This window comes from Saimiri boliviensis, chromosome 15 (assembly GCF_048565385.1).
Source record: "Saimiri boliviensis isolate mSaiBol1 chromosome 15, mSaiBol1.pri, whole genome shotgun sequence".
Taxonomy (NCBI): Eukaryota; Metazoa; Chordata; class Mammalia; order Primates; family Cebidae; genus Saimiri; species Saimiri boliviensis.
Window position 1 is genome coordinate 9967807 of NC_133463.1, and position 13910 is coordinate 9981716.

The 13910-nt window shown below is 40.4% G+C and overlaps 1 pseudogene; it reads right to left on the minus strand.

Annotated features, from left to right (window-relative positions):
• Positions 1-7805: 7805 nt before the first annotated feature.
• Positions 7806-7924, minus strand: LOC120362358 (5S ribosomal RNA; annotated as a pseudogene).
• Positions 7925-13910: the final 5986 nt, after the last annotated feature.

Sequence of the window (13910 nt, forward strand, 5' to 3'; positions counted from 1 at the left end):
CCAAAGTGGACTGGAGCAGAGGTGTGTCCTGTGAAGTAACTTATAGGCATAACACTGCCATTATGCCAGGCTTCATATGGTATCCTGAAATCTTTATTTCTACATTGAGAACACAAACACCTCCTTAGTGCTGTTAGGAAAATGTGGAACATAGTTACAGCATCATCTAAACAATATTGTCAGGATACAATATGATCTGCCAATTGTTATTATGAAAATTACCAATACAGAAAACTTTGGGAAATGACACATAAATGTCTTAAGAACCCAAACCTGGAACCAAACAGTCAAGCCAAATATTTTATCATATTTGCTTTCTTTTTTTTGAGATGGAGTCTCGCCCTGTCGCCCAGGCTGGAGTGCAGTGGTACAATCTCGGCTCACTGTAATCTCTGCCTCCTGGATTCAAGTGATTCTCCTGTCTCAGCCTTCCAAGTAGCTAGGACTACAGACACATGTTACCACACCTGGCTAATTTTTGTATTTTTAGTAGAGATGAGGTTTTACCATGTTGGCCAGGCTGTCTTGAACTCCTGACCTTGGGAAATGCGCCCGCTTTGGCCTCTCAAAGTGAGGCAATTACAGGCATAAGCCACCATGCCTGGATGCCGTATTTTCTTTCTATATCCTCCTCTCTATTTCTGGCTGAACCATTTAAAAATAAGTGCAAATATCATGATATTATACTGCAAATACTCAGCCCTCATCTCCTAGGAAGGAGTTATTCTATATAACCCCAACAAAATGATCAGACCTGATAAGATTAACAATAATTCCATAGTATCATCTAATCCATATTCAAATTTCCCCGTTAGTCCCAAAGATCCAATTAAGGGTTATGAATTGTATTTGGTTGAGATATCTCGTCAATATCATTTTGTCTGGAACAGCACTGCTTCATCTTTCTAAAAAAATGGTTGATTTATCTATTTACTGACTTTCTGAGGAGTTCAAGCCAAATGTCGGGTAGAATGTCCCACATTCTCTGTTTGTCCTTCTTTTCTCATGGTGTCATTTAACTGGACTTCTGTTTCCTGTATCTTCTTCACACTTCAAGTTAGAGTTAGAAAGTTGATTATACTCAGATGAAATATCTTCATCAAGAAAACGTCATACATGATATGGAGCACTCTATTGCAACACATTATAATGTCTAACGTCAGGCTGTTCCATCATTCATAACGGTAAATTCAGTCACTAGGGGAAGGCGGTGACCACAAGCTTTCTCCACTGTGCAGGCACGTTTCCCACTCTGTAATCGCTACAAGTCTGCGGAATGGCATTTGGGCACCGTGTGACTCTTGCTCCCTATAATCTTTCACCTAATGGTTCTTTAAACTATAGGCTTTATTTTTTAGAGCAGTTGTAGGTTCACAGGAAATTGAAAGCACAGAGTTCTCATATACTCCCCACCTGCCCAGTCCTCCCAACATCAACACCCCCCACCAGAAGGGTCCATTTGTTACAATTGATGAACCTATGTCGACACATTATTATCCCTCAAAGTCCATAGTTTACATTAGGGCTCACTCTCGGTATTGTATGTTCTATGGGTTTTGACAAGTGTATAATGACATGTGTCCATGATTACGGTATCATACGGAGTAGTTTTATTGCCCTAAAAATACCCTGTGCTCTGCCTACTTCTCCCCACTTCCTCCTAAAACTGGGGAACCACAGACCTTTTTACTGTCTCCATAGTTTTACCTTTCCTAGAATGTCATACAGTTGGAATCATACAGTACGTAGCCTTTTCAGATTAGTTTCTTTCACTTAGTAATATGCATGTAAAGTTCCTCTGTGTCGGAAGGGGAGCATCACACACTGAGGTCAGTTGGGGGTGTCTAGGGGTGAGATAGTGGAGGGCAGGGAGTGATAACATGGGGAGAAATGCCAAATATAGATGATGGGGGGATGGAGGCGGCAAACCACCTTGCCATGTATGTGCCTATGCAACAACCCTGCATGATCTGCACATGTACCCCAGAACACAAAGTACAATTAAAAAAAGGAGATTCCTCTGTGTCTTTTCATGGCTTGGCAGCTTATTTATTGCCTTTCTTTCTTTCTTTCTTCGTTTTTTTTTTTTTTTTGAGACAGAGTCCTGCCCTGTCACCAGGCTGGAGTGCAGTGGCAGATCTCGGCTCACTGTGGCCTCCGCCTCTCAGCTTCAAGCGATTCTTCTGTCTCAGCCTTCCAAGAAGCTGGTGTTACAGGCCCGTACCACCACCCCCGGCTAATCTTTGTAATTTTTGTAGGATGGGGTTTCACCATATTGGCCAGGCTGGTCTTGAACTCCTGACCTCATGATCTACCTGCCTCTGCCTCCCAAAGTCCTGGGATTACAGGCGTGAGCCTCTGCGCCTGGCCAACGGCTTATATTTCTTTTTAGCCCTAAATAAGATGACATTATTTGGATGTACCACAGTTTCTTTATCCATTTACCTACTTAAAGACATCTTTATTGCTTCTGAGTATTAACAATTACAAATAAAGCTTCTACAAACATCGATGTGCAGGTTTTTGTGTGAACACAACTCTTCGACTCCTTTGGATAAATACCAAGGAGCGCAATTGCTGGATCACATGGTAAAAGTATGTTTAGTGCTGTAAGAAGCTTCCAAACTATCTTCCAAAGAGGCTATAACCATTGCTTTCCTCCAGCAATGAATAGGAGTCCCTGTTGCTCTGCATTCCATCAGCATTTGGTATTACCAGTGCTTTGAATTTTAGCCGTTCTAATAAATGTGCAATGCAACTCTTGATTTTAGCATCTGTTAATGACCCTTGCCTAAATCAGTGATTACGCTTGGGCGTGCAAAATGCTGATTTTCTAGCTTAGCATTCTTTCTACATTTATTAACTGGCCTTCCTCTCTAACAGGTATTATTTTGCTGTATTTTTTTAAAGTCTTTCTTGCAATGGAGGATTCTAAAGAAAAGAATGACTCTCTTGGCCATGAGGATTTATCATGCCTTGTGCCCTCAGGGAATCACAGAAAGCTGCCTAGTAACTGACTGTTGCTCCATCATTTTTGTATGCCTCATAAAACCTAGCCAATGTCTTGCATATGCCAAGCACTCAGTAATTATTTGTTGAATTTAATTTAATTTAAGAATGAGTCTCAAATGCCATTATGGATGTGGCCAGTGAACTCTCAGTGTATTTATAAATTCCTGGAAAATGAAAATGATATGAATCAAATATATTATGGCAGAAGAGAAATATTTTGAAGTATAATACTCTGAGCTTCTATAGTTATTGTATTTCAAAATACTTTTAAGATTATGTATCATCCCATAATTACTGCTTCATATGTCTCTCTCCTTTACTAGACTATGAATTTCTCGAGGGGAAGGTCTGGACAAATTAACTTTGTATTTCTAGTACCCAATGAGGAGTATAACTCACAATCAGTTCTTCATAAATATTTGCTGAATCCATGAAATAAAGTTGTAAGATTGGTTCACTGTTGGACTATTTCTTTTTCCTTCTGTCATTCTAGTATGTCTCTTTAAGCCTGTGGCTTACTTTCTTAGGTTCACCATGTGGCTGCTAGTATCCAGCAACCATATTTAAGTTCCAAACAGGAAGAAGGGGAAGGCAAAAAGCAAAAAAAGCATTTTCCCTGAAGCTTGCTTCTGCTGCTTCTGCTTTTAGCTTCTTGACCACTCACATCTGCAGAGGAAGTTGAGAAATGTCATCTTTTAGCTAGGCATATTGCTCCTCCAGTAACAATTGGCATTCTGTTACTAGATAAGCAGAGGTAGTATTCTGGCCCAATCAGTTTGGGGCAAAATTTCCTATTTTTCTATCTTGAAATCCTTAGTAGAGTTGTCTTGCCTCTAGTTGAATTCATCCTTTTAATTTCTCTTCTGAGGAAATAATACTTTGATACACACATGTATATATACGTGTGTGTATATATATGTATACATACACACAAACATGGACATGTACACAAATGCATATATATGTGCATTTATATTATATATGCACGTAGAAATATATGCTTCTATACATATGCACATAAAAGCATATATGTATGTATTTATATCTACCATCCCTATATACACTCACATATATATACACACATATACATACACATGCGCACACACACACACACACACACACACACCCCTTTTTGTCATAGCTCTCTGGGAATTCTCTGGGATTGATGTTGAGGAGAAGGTTTGAAAGATCAGAACTAACAAGGGCAGGAGTATGGAAACAGACAGGACTCTCTTCTGCAATGTCCAGGGGTGGTTTTGATTAGTACAGTGCTAGGCATGCTTACTCAGGTGTTTTCTTGTTTATTCAGTAATCACTGAATTTATAGTATAAGCATGTATTCCAAACAATCATGTTGTTTTTTCTTGTAATCACTGACATCAAGTGCCAAGTGTCTGCCCTGCAATAGTGGGTGTGACATTTGGGGAGCCCACTGTCCAGCTCCAAAGGAGGCCCGAGCTTAGCAAGGCCTCTGGACAATGCTGATCAGAAGAGCGAGAGGACGAGTGGATGGACTGTCTATGCATCTTTGTCTATCTTCATACCTTTGGCCATGGGAGGTTTGTCCTCAAAACCCTGTTCCTACCAAAAACCTTTGTATTTGCTGCTGACAGTTTAATCACCAATTCCTCATAGCACACCCACATCCCACCCAGCCATGAGGATCACAAGGTGCAGAAACAGCACTTTATTCCTCTAGAGTTGAACTGTCTTAGCTCTCAAGTCTCCATTTCCATTATGGCACTTGATTAATCTTGGTTATTCCCTATGTCTTCTAGGTTAAAGCCTAGTCTTTTCTGGATAGATAGTTAAGTCAAAATCCTACACTCTGCCCCACTCTATTGAGTGGCATTAAGGCACTGCAGGAAGGCATAGGTCTTCTTGGTTGAGTTTCTTCGTGGCTTTTGTCACACCCCTTTTTCATTATGCTGATGTCATGCCCCTTTTCATTCTTTGTGTCCTTCTACCCCACAGTGTCTCCTGCTGGGATTTCCACCCTGTTCTGCTCTCCAGGGGTCACGTCACGCATGTCACTCTGCCTCCTCAGACCATTTGCAATTTCTTCGCTATCCTCTTTAAGTTCCTGCTTGGCCTTTCCCTAAAAAAGTGATCGTTGGCTCATGGTGCCATCTCTGTGTAGGGGCCCATTGCCCTTACACATTCTGTTCTGCTTTTACTCCTTGGCCGAGTCTTCTAGACTGTGCATTCAGAAGCTCATAAAATGTTTCTCTCTGGAGTTTGTGTCTTCCAAAGGTTTGTTTTGCAACTCAAAGCCCTGTTTTTGACCCTTTGCTCTGGTTGAGTAATTTTTTAAATCATGCTTTTGCTTGGGCAATACAGCTCAGACACAGGACATCTCACTAGTAGCACTACATTGGGTAATGTTTCACAGTAACTTTCTGTGAAATCCCTTGAGAGTCAGGGGATTACTGCAGGTCACCTGAGCAAGTATGCACAGACTCACAGCTGGCTTGACGCTGCCTCTCAGATTTTACTATGATTTTCAGTTGTTAACTGTGAAATGACGTTTAACATGAAGAAAAACTCAGGAGCAATACTATGAAAGTCTCATCATGCTGACCTCTGCCCTAGCCTTGGAGTAGGAATGAAGGCGATTAAATATCAGAGGGAGAAACCTTCAGTGAAAGGAGTCCAAACCCAAATGAGATTGCGTCCTGTCCAAAGAGGAGCCAGCCTCCTCAGCAGAGCTTTTAGTTCCAAAGAATATAGCGCTTTCTTTTGACCCAGATGCAGAAGCATTTCGGTGGCTGGTTTAGGGGTCTAGCGACCTTGATGAGGGGTTGGGGTTAGCTCTAAGCAGCTAGGGCTATGCTGCTCAATAAAACAGCCAGTAGCCATCTGCTATGGTCTGAATATTTCCCAATATTTTTATGTTGGAATTTAATTGCCTAAGTGATAGTATTGAGGTGAAGGCTTTTTAATAGGTCATCGGATCATGAGGGCTCCGCCCTCATGAATAGATCAGAATCCTTATAAAAGGGCTGTAGAAAACTAGCTAGTTTGTTTTTTGTCTTTATTTTCCCTTTCTGTCTTTTATGCCATGTGAGGACACAGCATTTATTTCCTCCAGAAGATTCGGCAACAAGGCACTGTCTTGAAAGCTGAGGATTGCAGCCCTCACAAGACACTGAATCTGCTGGTGCCTTGATCCTGGGCTTCCCAGCATGCATACCTGTGAGAAGAACATGTCCATTAATTATCAACTACTCAGTCTAGGATTTGTTATAGAAGCACAAGTGGACTAGGACAGAAATTGGTACCACAAATTGGGATATTGTTAATAACAAGTACTTGAAAATGTGAAAGTGGCTTTGAAACTCGGTAATGGATAGAGGCCAGAACCATTTTTGAAAGTGCATACTAGAACAAGGCTAGATTGCTGTGAACAGAGTGTTAAGGGTGATTTTGGTGAGAGCTCAGAAGAAGAGGACAACCTGGAAAGAGAGGTCTTCTTAGAGATTGTCTAAGTGGTTGTGATCAGGATGTTGGTAGAAATGTGGACAGGAAAGGCCATCTTGATAAGGTCTTAGATGAAAATTAGGAATATGTTATTGGAAACTAGACAAAAGGTCATTCTTGTTACCGAATGGCAAGAAACTTGGCTGAATTGTGTCTGTGCTTTGTAGAAGCAGAACTTGCAAGCAATGAATTAGGATATTTAGCAGAGGAAATCTCCAAGTCAAGTGTTCAGGGTGCTGCATGACTTATGATAAATTGCAAGAAGGGAAAATAAATTAAAGATGGAATTTATAATCATAAAATATGCAGATGTTAAAGAGTTGGAAATTTCTCAGCCTATTCATGTAGGAAAAAAAGGGGCTTGTTTGGGGGAGAATACCAATGGTGGGTGGCAAGCTACAATACTATTCATTAAGACAGTGGGAGAATGACCCCAAAGGCATTTCAGAGATATGTGAGGCTGCCACTCCCATCACAGGCCCAGCATATCAAGATTTGGAGGGCAGAGTGATTTCAAGAGAGGAGTGCAGGGCACCAGTGAGACCTTACAGCCCTCTGTTGAGGACTGCCTCAAGTCTCTGCTACATACATTCTGGTGCAGCACTTCCTAGCTGCCCCAGCTGTGGCTCAAGCAGACCTAAGGGTGGCTGGGGTTGCTGCTACACATGGCACTGGCAGTAAACCTTGGCAGCATCTGTGCAGTGCAAATTCTTTAGATGGGCAGATCATACAAGCTGTGGAGGCATGGCTACCTCCACCTTGAAATAAATTTCTGTTGCTTGTAAATTACCCAGTCTCAGATAGTTTGTTATGGCAACACTAATGGACTAAGACATGAAGATCATGCAATTTCTTTAGCTGAGTTTTGGAAGAAATATAACATACAATTGGAAACATTCAGGCATCAAGGCGGGAAGCAATAGTGCATGATATGAGTTCAAGATGATGAAAACTCTTACTGTGCTGTGCAAATAGCTGCAGGATTTGAAGTGAATGTAAATGGAGTAGTAGATGAAACAGCCGGCTGTGAATGTGAACAAAGGGGTTGTGACAAAATGGATATATATGTCCCAGAGGAAATGATGCCATCAAAGAAACCTCACACACATAATTCTCAGAGATATTTTTATGATGTTGAAAGCATAATGCATAAAATATTAAAAGCTGATCTGAACTTAGAAAAGTGTGGGAAAATTCAAGAAAGCAAAATAAAGATGCTTTTCTCATATGGTGAGTTACATGATGAGAAGAAGACAAGTATGGTTTGAACTTAATACATTCTTTTTTTATTTTTTTATTTTTATTTTTTTTTAAGCCTACAGCAGCTGGTATTTCCCGGCAGTCTCCCATCCAAGTACTAACCAGGCCCAACCCTGCTTAGCTTCCAAGATCAGATGAGATCAGGTGCATTCAGGGTGGTGTGGCCGTAGATTGAACTTAATGCATTTTTAACAAAGAAATAAAACACTTTAATTCTCAATATTTCAAATGTTTTAAATTACAATCTGTCACCTTACACTAAAATTAACTCCAGATGGATCAAAGACTTAAACATAAAACCTAACACCGTAAAAACAGTAGAAGAAAACGTAGGCAAAACCATCCAGGACATAGGCATAGGCAAGGACTTCATGACTAAAACACCAAAAGCAATGGCAATAAAAGCCAAAATTGACAAATGGGATCTAATTAAACTCCAGAGCTTCTGTACAGCAAATGAAACCATCATTAGAGTGAATCGGCAACCAACAGAATGGGAAAAAATTTTTGCAATCTACCCATCTGACAAAGGGCTGATATCCAGAAACTACAAAGAACTAAAACAGATATACAAGAAAAAAACAAACAACCCCATTCAAAAGTGGGCAAAGGATATGAACAGACACTTTCCAAAAGAGGACATATATAAGGCCAACAAATATATGAAAAAAAAATGCTCATTGTGACTGGTCATTAGAGAAATGCAAATCAAAACCACACTTAGATATCATCTCACGCCAGTTAGAATGGCGATCATTAAAAAATCGGGAGACAACAGATGCTGGAGAGGATGTGGAGAAATAGGAGCACTCTTACACAGTTGGTGGGAGTGTAAATTAGTTCAACCATTGTGGAAGACAGTGTGCGATTTCTCAAGGATCTAGAAATAGAAATTCCATTTGACCCAGCAATCCCATTACTGGGTATATCTCCAAAGGAGATCTTGGGTTGCTCAGTACTACTGAGGCAGTAACAGATTCTAAACTTTCTTTTAAAGTGGCAGAGCCAGGTAGTGTATATTTTTAAAAATATCTTAACATTGATATTTTGAAATCAACTTTAGCATTGAATCATTTTAACTTGTTTTTTATTCTATATGCATCTTTTCCCTCTTAGGTTGAAAGTCTTCCCCCTATATCTCTTCTTTATTTTCTTTCAATATAAGGAGAATAATTACAAAACATATAAACATTTCTACAAACAACAAAATTGCTGAGGAAGTTCAACATTCCCCTGAGTTTCTTTTTATTTCTAGAAAGTCTTCCACTATAAACATGTGGTTAAAGTACTATGCTCTAAAGGAAGTTGAGATCCATGTTCCTGTGTTATTAACTTGATATACGCATTTGTTTCAGTTTGTTTAAAATTAAAAACATTATTTTAAGATTTTGTTTTAATTATTGTTTGGAATGGGTAATTCATATTTATAATTTGAAGGACAAAGTTAAGTTATGTAGCCAGGTGCGCCTGGTGGCCCTCCTTCTATTCCAGCCATTAAAATAAAAAAGCATTACGTCATGATGTTTGCTATGTATTCTATAAAGAGCATCATCTTCTTCAGAACTTTGAGTGGACTCTGTGACTGAATATATGTAAGATTTAGTAATGTGAGGTCCAGGCCTGATTCCCACATCCCAGAGCCCTCCTGGCCTCATCCTGCCTAAACACCACATTCTTAGGATGAGTGAGTCCTTCATCCCATCACAGCTTTGAATCCATTTTCTCCATTGCAGTGCACAGTGACAGCACTTTTCCTGAATTAGTGTCTGATCTGCTCATTTTGGCTTTCTACTGACAATCAATTTTAAGTCCATATGGCATTTGTATGCTATCCATCTGCTGATTTTTAAGCCATTCATTTATTTAACCAATATTTTTCTTTTTTAATTTGCCAACTTTTAAGTTCAAGGGTACATGTGCACGATGTGGAGGTTTGCTGCGTAAACGTGTGCCATGATGCTCTGCTGTGCTGATGATCCCATCACCTAGGTATTGAGCCCAGCATGCAGTAGCTATTCTTCCTCCGACTCCCCACTCTCTGACAGGCCCCGGTGTGTGTTGTTCCCCCTCCCGTGTCCATCCATGTGTCTCATCAGTCAGCTCCCACGTGTAAGTGAGAACATGCAGTGTTTAGTTTTCTGTTCCTGCATTAGTTTGCTGTGGATAACGGCTTTCAGCTCCATCCATGTCCCTGCAAAGGACATAATCTCTTTCCTTTTTCTGGTTGCATAGTATTCCGTGGTATATATGTACCACATTTCCTTTATCCAGTCTATTACTGATGTGCATTTAGGTTGATTCCATATCTTTGCCATTGTGAATAGTGTGGCAGTGAACATACATGTGCAAGTATCTTTATAATAGAAAGATTTATGCTCCTTGTAGTGTATACCCAGTAATGGGATTGCTAGGTCGAATGGTATTTCTGGTTCTAAGTCTTTGAGGAATCACCAAACTGTCTTCCATACGGGTGAGCTAATTTACACTCCTGCCAACAGTGTAAAAGCATCCCTTTTTCTCCACAATCACAATTTCTCTAGTTTTTTTTTTTTTTTTTTTTTTTACTTTTTGATAATAGCCATTCTGACTGGTGTGAGATAAGATTATCTCACTCATTGTGGTTTTGATTTGCATTTCTCTAATGATCAGTGATGTTCAGCTTTTTTTCATATGTTTAACAAATATTTTTCAAAATCCTGTTTTGTTGAAAGTTGTATAGTAGACTCTAGGGATTACAGCTATAACAAAGCATCAAAGATTTTTTTTTTTTTTTCTTAATAAGTGTAGTGGGAGACAGATAGAAAACAACTAATTGAGCAAAAATATTTAATTCCAGTTTTATGTGAGGGAGGAAAAATGCATTGTTCTTAGAGAATCCAAAAAGATCTTACCTAGAAAGACTGATGTGCGTTGTTATCCCATGGCATTTCATGTTGCAGGGATACAGTAGCTATTAATTCATTGATTCATGACAAACCAGGATTTCTGCCATACATAAAGTACATAAAACTTAATTCTTAACATGAAATGGATGAAAAAAATTACAGTAGATTTAAAGATAAACACTTTGATAGTTGTTTATACTTCAGGTTTATTGTGCGTAGATACCTGGTTTTCTTTTACCTTTTGGAACTTTCTGAAATATGTTCCATGGTTCTGAAATGGAATTGTAGGACAGTAATGGAACTTTTGAAGTTATTTGGCCTATTGCCAGAACTTTGACACCAAACTAAAGTTTATCAGTCCATCAAACACTAAGAAACCATACTGGCTGATAAAATGGCCTAGAAGGCTCGGCAGAACACTTGCCATTTGGAGCTGTTGTGAAATTTTCATAATTGTACAAGCCTTCTTTGAAATTTTTACAACATAATAGGTACAAGGTTAATTGTAACAAATGTAGTTTGTCTAGACTATTTAGACTAGACTAAAAGTGATAGCAAAAAATTAATAAAAGTGATTTTGAAGAAATATTTTTAGTTGAAAATAGAAATGCAAATCTGATCCACTATCATAAAATGTACAAAGGTGTTTCTCCCTTATTAGATACCAGGTTTTGTTTTTCCATAATATCCTATTTGTGCAGAGCACAACATGCATCTGGTCTAGCTGCAGGGCTTGTGAAACTAACATAAAGGCGTGCATTTTAATAATGTCCCAAATGAGATTGTTTGCTATCATCCCTCCCTAACTGATCAAGAAGAAATCCAGGGCTTGGGGAGATCATGTTTAAGTCACACAAGTGACCCAAAGCTAGACCCTGTCCTAGTACTCTTTTCACAACATCACATCTGATAAATTTACACAATTAAATATACGTAAAGTTAAAAACATACACATAAATAAAACCAACTCTAACAGAACAAAATCCATTGAAGAGAAGTAGGAGCTACAGAGCACGGTATTCTTGATCGATTTGGCAAACTGCAAGGACTCGGGCGCTAGAGTTAACACTTCATTAAAAAAATCTGGCCGGGCGCGGTGTCTCACGCCTGTAATCCCAGCACTTTGTGAGGCCGAGGCTGGTGGATCACGAGATCAAGAGACGGAGACCACCCTGGTCAACATGGTGAAACCCCATCTCTACTATAAATACTAAAAATTAGCTGGGCATGGTGGCGTGTGCCTGTAATCCCAGCTACTCAGGAGGCTGAGGCAGGAGAATTGCCTGAACCCAGGAGGCGGAGGTTGCGGTGAGCCGAGATCGCGCCATTGCACTCCAGCCTGGGTAACAAGAGCGAAACTCCGTCTCAAAAAAAGAAAAAAGAAAAAAAATCCACAAAAATTACTTTGTGTATTTTCTTAATGAAATATAGTCTCTTTCCTGGAGTTGAGTCTTCCTCCCTGTAAGCAGATTTGAATGTTGTTATAATATATTTTGATGCACTCTAAGAAGGGAGGGAAGGACACTGTGGACATGGTCACAGTTCCGGTCGTCTGAGGAATGTGAAATCCCTGTGACCCTGCAGTGATTTCGCCAGTCCCATTTTTCTAGTTGTGGCTCTGCAAATGGCCAACCGTAGGGAACAGCCTGTTCTGACTGCAGGTGCCAGCTTCCCCGTGGAGCTGCTTCTGAGATCTTTTTTTCTCCTGCAATCTCAGGGATTTTTATCTGCTCATCATTACATGCTGGGTCTCAACAACCACACAGTTAGCGTCCCAGCAGGAAAAACCCAAATTAGGATAATTCAAGTAGAGTCTAATAAAGAGACCATTTACAGAGATGTGGATAGGGCATTAGTCAACTGCACGGGAGAATGAGGTGACCAGTGGCTGGTGACAGAAGGCTGCCCTGGGTCTGACGGAGCAGAGCAGGGAGCATTACCAGAACCGAAGGCAGAGAGGCATGATGGAAAGGAATCTGAGACCTTTCGTCCAGGGCCCAGTTAGCCAGTGGCAACCCTGCAGGGAAGAAGTTGGAGTTAAAAATAGTTTGTCACTTACTTTCCGATCTGCTGATATGTTCACACAGTCAAGCCAAACAGGAAACCAGAGAGCAATGTGGCCCATCCATGTAATCTATTTAGGTAGCTTCTGGGTGGGGAGGGGGTGTGGAGCCAAGTCCAGGCTGTTTATCAGACAGTTGCTCACAAGCCTGTAACCTGGCCACTTTAAGAAAGCCTAAGTGTGGCCATCAGTTCAGGCAAAGCTTGACTTTGTTTGGAGAAGATGGGTTTTGCGGTCTTAGTACAATGTGCTTCATCTCAGTCTCCAACTTCAGCAGTCCCCGAGCTGTCCCTCCCTCAGTATCTGCTGAGCGAGCCCGATGTTGGTTTTCTAACCTAGAACTTCCACTTTGAATGCCTGTTCAGGTAGACACAACCTAGACACAATGTCTGATAACTATTAGAAAAATGAGTAGGCATTTGGTTGACAAATAGAACACTGCTTTCCAAAGTTAGGTGTTTTCATTCTGTCCCTATCCTGTTTGGATGAGGGAGGAAAGACCTTCTGGGCAAGGTGCACTGAAGAAGACCAAAGTCTGGAAACATTGACTTTTCCACCTTCTTTCCTATTCTTTTAAGAATTTTTACCTTCTCCCCCAGATTTCTACTTTCGGAAGCATAGTTTCAATGTAGCCAATTTTCTCTCACAGCAAACATATAAGTTAGGTAATATTATCACCCCATCTAGCACACTAAAGATTAGGTAACTTGCTTAAGATTAATCCTGTAATCCTAGCACTTTGGGAGGCTGAGGTGGGTGGGTCACCTGAGGCCAGGAGTTCAAGACCAGCCTGGCCATCATGGTGAAACCCCATCTTTATTTAAAAAAAAAAAAAAAAGATTACACAATTAGTTGTTGGAATGCCAACATTGTAACCTAGGCAATCCGGTTCCACAGCCTGCAGTTACTCTTACCTTATTGCAAAAGAGAGGAATGATAACATCTAAGGAGTGGTCTGGAAACAGCTACCATTCTTCTTGGCTCACCGCAACCTCCGCCGCCCGGATTCAAGCCATTCTCCTGCTTCAGCCTCCAGAGTAGCTGAGAATACAGGCACCTGCCCCCACGCCCAGCTAAATTTTTTTTGTATTTTTAGTGGAGACAGGGTTTCATTGAGTTGGCCAGGCTGGTCTCAAACTCCTGACCTCAGGTGATTCACCCACCTCGGCCTCCCAAAGTGCTGTGCCCAGCCTCAAAACAGTTTTGACTCT